Source organism: Geospiza fortis, unplaced genomic scaffold (genome assembly GCF_000277835.1).
Source record: "Geospiza fortis unplaced genomic scaffold, GeoFor_1.0 scaffold55, whole genome shotgun sequence".
Classification (NCBI taxonomy): Eukaryota; Metazoa; Chordata; class Aves; order Passeriformes; family Thraupidae; genus Geospiza; species Geospiza fortis.
The window spans coordinates 3,515,816-3,523,574 of NW_005054308.1; positions in this window are offsets into that span (position 1 = coordinate 3,515,816).

A 7,759-nucleotide genomic window follows, 5' to 3' on the forward strand; every position below is an offset into this window, starting at 1 on the left:
CCTGGTACAGATGTCACAGGAGTTGGTGATGTGCAAAAAATTCAGTTTGGCTTCATCTGAGCTACTTACATTGGTTGGTTAAATAATAAAAGGAAACAGCTGTAAATTGGGATGAATATTTCTATCTGGGATAACCTCCCCACTCTGTTTGAATATTAACAGTGAAGCCTGGCAGGCTGAGTTTCTGTGTCCACACTGTTTTAAAAAAAACAGCAGCAGCAGAAACGGTCTGGGTTTCTTTTGTGGTTTTTCTGGACCCATGAGGTTGGGCTGGTGGACTCTGGTCAGTGCCCTGGGATGGGCTGGGGCTGTGCTGTGTCCCTGGCTGGGAGCAGACATGACTTTTGGCCTCACTCAGCTCAGGTGGTGAAGGCATCTGACCCTCAGAAGCTGCACAGAATGTCTGAGGGTTTGGTGGCCTGGAAAAGAGGCTGCTAAGGAATGAGATAATTTTGTGACTATTTATTTAACTTTGGTATGCAAGTGGATAAATGATATCTTGTCTAAGAAAGCCACTTATGTCTGACACCTTCTCTGCATGTCTGTAATTTTCATTGCTATGTGGCACAACCCCAGCACTTGGAGTGGGATTTTTCCCAAGTGTTTTGCTTCGGCCCATCTTTTTCCCTCACTGGAGCAGATGGGAATTTGCTGTTGATTTCAGTGTGAAGGGAGTTTCAGTCTGGAAAACCCAGCAGTCTCCTGTGGCAATTGGGTCATGGCATGTGAGGGGAGCTGTTCTGTGCCTGCTTAGGGAAGGACATATTTAAGGATGAGCCCAGCTCAAACTCACTGTGAGTCCCAATGACTTCAGAGCTGAACCTGGCCAGGAGCACTGCTCACAGCTGAGACCATATTCCTCATAATTTTGGAAAATATAATGCTGTGGAAACTTTTTGCCATTTGGAAATTAAGACAGAGCAGCCCCAATCAGCCTCAGAGTTCTCATGGAAGTGAGTTTCCTAATGCTTGTGTCCCTCGCTGTGCCTGCCCTCTCCTACTTCTCTTGCCCTCCTGTAACTTGTGAATCTATTGATCAATTTTATACAAACTGAGCAAATGATAAGAGATCTCTGAGGTACTGAAATGTTAAGTTTGTGAGGTCTGTTTGTAATGTCTGAGAAACATTACAGCACCAGCTTGCCCAGATGATTCTCTGGAGTCCCCATGTGTGATCAGCCTAGAAAAGGCTGAAGCTCCTGCTTCACCTTTAAAAATCAATCCACAGAGAAAAAGTGGAGATCCAGGCTTTATTAGTTTTGCTGTTCACAGACTAAATCACTGTGTTAAAGCTCATGAAGAAGTTAATATTCTCATTTCTAGCTTTCTACAGGGGCATAGGGAAGGTGTTTAGCAGTGGGAATCTTGTTTCCTCTAAAGGCTCAGCCAGATTCCTGGTCTGTAATGCCAGAACCTTTTCCTATGCCAGGCTAGGAAGCTGATGCTTTTGGATGCAACCTTTGCAGCAACAGCAACTCCCCATGCAAGGGATGCAGCTCCTGGTGAGCCCCTGCCTGCCCCCAGAGCTCTCTCCTTGCCCGTGGCTTCTTCTGGAAACTTCCTGAGAGGACAAGGAAAAGCAAGGGCTGAGCTCCTGGAGCTCTCCAGGGGGAGCCAGCCTTGCCAGCTTTTCCATTTTGCTATTTGTTACATCATCTCTTATTTCAGTAGATGTGAAACCTAAAAGGTGAAAGGATATTGTTGGAAACGTGGTATTGGAGGGAAGCCCTTCCCCACCCAGCTCTGCTCACCATGCCTGGGAGCAGAAGGGATCACAATTCACTTCTGACTCTGTATTTTCCATGCAGTAATTCCCAAAGCAGTGTCCCTTCTTTAAGCTGTCTTTCTTGCTTTTGGAATTTCACTCCTCCTTGCCTCACTGCTGGGACTATGAAACGAGTTTGTGGCTTTCCATTTTCCTAAGCTGAGTTTCAGCCAGTGCTGCTCATGGGGCATTTCAAAGGTACCCGAGGTGTGAGTTCTGCTGGGGCTCCATCCCAGCTGCCATAACACCATTCCCTCCCTGTCACTCCCTTCTCCTGGAGCTGGCTGTTTGGAGAACTGAAGGAATGGATTGGGAGGAGACCTCAAGCCCATCAGGTCTGTTCACACTTTCCATCAGCTTGCTGGGCTTGCCCAGCCACTCTGGCTCCCAGAACAGATTTTCTGCCTGGTTTCTATAAGCTGGAGCTGCAGCCATTGCCTTTGGTTTTGTTTGAATTATTGTACGTGCTAGGTGCCTCACAGGCGTGTAACAATCCTTGAAGGCCAATTCTTGTAGATCTCCACATGCTTTCCAAAAAGGGTTGACATTTCTACTGTGGTTCTCAGAGGGGAAGCTGAGGCAGGGAGCAGGTCTGTGTTCAAAAAACATGTAGGTGTGGCACCTGGGGCCGTGGTTTAGCAGTGGGCTTGGGAGAGCTGGTTAGAGGCTGGACTTAATGATCTCAGAGGTCTCTTCCAACCTAAATGATTTTGTTATTCTAGGCAGAGGCTGACCTGGGAAGGGAAGCACAGTCTCGTGCATGCTGATGGCAAACACCTCTCAAGCCAGGAGTGTATAATGTTCCTGCTGGAATTCACAAGCCTCCTCTGTGAGGGGACATGGAGCTGGCAAGGCTGGCCCTTGATTCATCTTGTGCCCAGGGCTTGCTGCTCCCCGACATCCTCAGCCACTTTTTAAAGCAGGGGTTTCCAATGTTGGGTCAATTCTTAATGAACAAGGTTTAACAGGACCTGGGTTATCAGCCAGAAATAAGGCTTTGCTTTAGCAGGAGAAACATTGTTTATCACTTCCACAGTGCTCTGGTTCTGCCTAAACCCCCAGGGCTTCAGCTGAGCCTATTTTGAGGAAAAAGTCACCCAGTCCAGGCTGCCCCTGGGGCTGTGATGGCTCCTGGGGCAGCCCTGCTCCATGTGTCTCCAGCTTTCCAAGACAGGGGTTTTATTCAATTTGCATTCCTCTTCTGACTCAGCCTTTAAAAATCTTCCTTGCTACTGCAGTGTGAATGGGTGAGATGGTTGCATTTTACTCTAGTTCTCTTTTCATGGTGCAGCTGGTTTTCATAACCAAATAAACCATCTGCTGATGTGAGCATCTTCTTCAGGGACACTGTTCCGTGTCCCCTCGGTGACACTCACGTGCCTTTCTCTGGGTGTGGACATACAGCTTTGCTGTCCTGGCTTTTGTCTCACCTCCTCGGGCTGACCCCAGTAATGAGAAGTTAATTATTCCCAGAGGCAAAATGTGGGGTCAAAAGCTGCTGCTCCCCCCAGGTGTGGCATGGCTGTGTCTGTCACCCACAGCCACGGCAGGAAAATGCCAGCAGGACAGTGAGATCTGTGCTGGTGCTGCTGGGGCTGCTGTCATCTGGCTTTCCTAAAAGAAACATACATGTATATGTGTGTATAGGCATATATTTGTATTGCTCAGTGCTTACCCAGGAGCAGGGAGATTTCCACTGCTGGAAATTCAGCTCACGCATTCCCCACTGCAGCAATCCCACACCGGCCACAGGAGAGCTGGGAGAGGAGTGCTTCTTGCTAAAAATAAACACAGCAAGGATGCCTATCAAGACCTTTCTTTGCCTTTCATTGCCAGCTTAAAAGGCTCCAGCTCACATGATCCTTTCCCCACAGGTGCTGGCAGCTGAGGGACACAGCCCTGCAGTTCAGGGTGCTGCTTCTTGTGCGGCTGCAGTGCCATCCCCTCCATCCCCTCCATCCCCTTCGTCCCCTCCATCCCTGCCATCCCCTCCATCCTTTGCCGTCCCCTCCATCCCCTCCATCCCCTCCATCCCCTCCATCCCTGCCATCCCCTCCATCCTTTGCCATCCCCTCCATCCCTCTCTCCTTTGTGCTCCCTGCCGTGGGGGATGGATACAAAGGACACTCCCGGTGCCTGTGCTTTGTGCTGTGCTGCAGACCCCAGATCAGGGGTGCTGAAGTGCTGACACAAAACTGGCAGCTGAAACGTCCTCACTCCCGAGGATCCAGGACCTCTGTGCTGTCTGTGCACAGCCCAGGGATTTTCGTTTCATTTTTTACTGTAACTACCTTCTCTGGTCCATAAATGATATTGTTTTCATTTAATTCTGGGAACATAATGAATTTCTGTGGGCTTGTTTCCTGTTCAATGTAATATCTTTGCTAGATGTGAGGTTTATTTCACAAGCTAGTTATAAATTCGTTCAGACTTGCAATTGTTTCATCTTGGGAGCAATCAATAAAAAGAAACATGAGGGAGATTTTAGACCCTTCACATCCACTGAAATTCAGCGATGTAAATCTGTCGTCTGACTTTTCTTTTTTCCTGAGTGCTGAGTAATGTTGGAAAAATGTTAAACCTCATACTGGTACCTCAGTGTCCCTGTGGAATGGCCAGAGTGTGAAATTCTCCCTTCTTTACCCTCAAAAGAGTCTTCAGCATAAAAAATCTCGCTGGGTGTTGTGCAGAGGCAATGAAAAGCTGCCAAAAATGGAGGGTGTAACAGTGTCAGGGTCTGTGCCTTGGACAACCATCCTTCAGCCCTTAGCTCAGCTCAGCCTACTCCACCTATCCACACTATCAAGTGGATAACGTCTATTTTTTCCTCAGTTTCCTGACAATTTAGGATAAAAGCTAACCTCCCTGGAGCTAATCTGCAGCTGGCCCTTCTGTGCCTCCTAGTAGAAATACCCAGATTAAAGCTAACATCTGGCTATCAGCAAGTAGATTTAGAACAGCAGATATATATTTGATTTTCTAGATTTATCCCCTTTATTTTTTTGCCAATAGCAAGAACGTGAGGAGCTGCTGGTGGCTCTTTTGAAAAGCTTGCCAAGAAAAAAGCCTAATTTCTCTTCTCACTTGTGCAGGCCAGTTGCAGATTGCTGGTGGTGTCAGTCTGGCATAAATAAAAGCAAAATCAGGCACAGGCTCCTGAGGTCACCAAAAGCTACCTGGGAGACTCCTCAGCATCCTGGTGGTTTTAGACTCACCTGGGGGTGCTGCTTGTGCTGCTGAAGGGGAAATAAAACTGTGGCAATCCAGCCCACTTCTCTTATGGCCGCGCCTGTCACTGGCTTTCTCCTCAGGATTGTTTCTAAAGCAGTTCACAGCCCTTTTATCCATGCAAATGTGCCCTATGTGCCAGTGGGCTGGGCTGGTGCTGGGGTACAACCACCTGGAGGCACACAGGGGCTCGGGGCAGGAGCACAGAGCTGGTGGGCTCTCGGGTTTGGTGTTGCTCAAATGGCTCCCAAGGTATTAAAAACTCTCTTTTTCCCAGCCCCATGCTTGAAGAAGTCGGGATTCCTGTGCTTTTCAAGGTTATTTTCTCTTATCTAATACTTTTTTTTTTTTGGACCTGCTGAGGTCTGTCCAGCAGGTTGGGTTGTGGCACACTGACCACCCTTGGGGCAGCGTAATCTTTTTATAGTAAGAACTCCATGTACTTTATTTACAATTAGAATAGTTTTCCAATACCTATCACCTATGTTAGACAGTCTGTCTCTACTCTAAACCAATCCAGAAGTGTCACCATCACAGCAGATGGAGGACAAGAAGAAGGACAGAACATGCCCAGATTCCTCCATCTTGCCTCTTGAACCGCCATTCTAAAAACCCCAAAATTCTACTTTTTCACCCTGTGATACATTCACTAATAGATAAATTTCCATTGAAACCCTTGTGGCTTGTAACTCTTCACACAAAGTTGGGAATTGTTTCCATGGGTTAAAATGGAAGGCACGGGTGACTTTGACTCTGTGCCAAGGTCTCTGAGCCCCCTGCCAGGGTCTCGAGCCATCCAGGGCAGTCAGAGGAATGTCCTGGGTTCTGACAGTGGGCAGCAGAAGCAGCCCCACAAATCCCTGTGCAGCACCCACAAATCCCTGTGCAGCACCCACAGATTCCCTGTGCAGCACCCACAAATCCCTGTGCAGCACCCACAAATCCCTGTGCAGCACCCCACTCACTGCCCATGGGCTCTCCTTGCTGCTGTGGGATCCACTGTGCTGCTCAGACTTCCATTTTTCTTGTTGCTTTCACACAGAGATGCTAATGAATCAGAATTGCATTGAGCCTGGGCTGAATTTTATTTTGTTTGAAGGCCAGACAGCAGAAAGCTTTTTTTATTTTTTTTTTCCCCTGGAGGTTGTTTTGCTCTGGATTTGAGAAAAACATGGAGCATGAAACAGCAACAGCAGCTTGAGAAGCCCCTGTTCCCACTGTCGTGAGATGTTGTGGTGACTGCTTGAGTGCTCTTCATCCATTCCAGTGCAGACTGAACTAAACTCACGTGGGCCATTATTGATGCAGACGATTAAGTAGGTGAGGAATTAATTTACAAGAACAAATTCTACATCTAATAGAATTCTACATCTATTTCCAGCCCTGAGATGCTTTAATAATAAGCCAGATTTTGCCACTGAATTCAGGGATAATTTAGGACCTGATGTCATTAATTAAAAGTAGAAGTCCTTTAGCAGCAGATGAATGAATTTGTATTGATTTTGTATGTTGTTTTTCCTGCCTACTTCTCTGCTCAGTTTCAACCTCCCAGCCCTAAGGCTTAGTGATGGAGCAGCAATCTAAAATCACAAGCACCAGGTGAAATGTGGACATTCAGTGTTCAGTGTGTCTAAAATTCCCCAGCTTTGTGTGGACAGCCTTAGGGGTTTTAGCTGAAATACAAGAAGAAAGGCCAGAGATATTAAAACCCAACATTCAAGATTGGCCTCCCAACTCCTTGGGGTTTTGCCCCTCCTTGCTCCCTCCTTTGTGACCGTGTTCACAGGGGTCTGAAAATGAGGGAAGAGATGAGAATCTGACTCCATGTTTCAGAAGGCTTGATTTATTATTCTATGGTATATATTATATTAAAACTATACTACAAGAAGAGAAGAAAGGATTTCATCAGAAGGCTAGCTAAGAATAGAAAAAGAAAGAATGAATAACAAAGGCTTGTGTGTTGGACAGAGAGTCTGAGCCAGCTGACTGTGATTGGCCATTAATTAGAAACAACCACATGAGACCAATCACAGATCCACCTGTTGTGTTCCACAGCAGCAGATAACCATTGTTTACATTTGGTTCCTGAGGCCTCTCAGCTTCTCAGGAGGAAAAATCCCAAGGAAAGGATTTTTCATAAAAGATGTTTATGACACTCCTTCAGGGATGTGCTGGCTGGGCTGAGCAGGACAAGGCCCAGCGTGACCCCAGTGCTGAGTGGGGCTCTGAGAGGGGGAATGGGAACCAGGGGAGGATGAACATGGAGCTTCAGGCTCAGGGTTTGACTCTGCTTTACCTGCAGACTGTGCTCCATCTCCTGGGCTGCTCTGGTGGAACAGGGATGGCAGTGAGGGCAGCCTGCTCCTGTGTGTGCCAACACATGGATTTACACCTCTCATCTGGAGAGCTGTGGAGCAGACAGCCCCACTGAATGGAGATCCAGAGTGACTGGGAGTGAGCCTGGGCATGAGCACAGATGTGGAATTTAATTATTTTTTTCTTTTTGTTGAAGAGTTTGTGATCTCAAGGGGGAGAGAAAAACTGACAAGAGAGTCACTCCTGATTTTATTTGTGGTGAGGAGATGTCCCAGCACACAGCTGTCATGGAAACTCAGAGGAGCATGAAGCAGAGCTGGCTGCTGGGCTGCATCCCAACATCTCCCCGTGACAAGGGGCTCCTGCTGGGGTCCTGTCCTGCTGTGGATGGCAGGTGAGGGGCTGCAGCTCCACTCATCCCACCCAGCTGCTGAAAAGGGGCCTCATCCA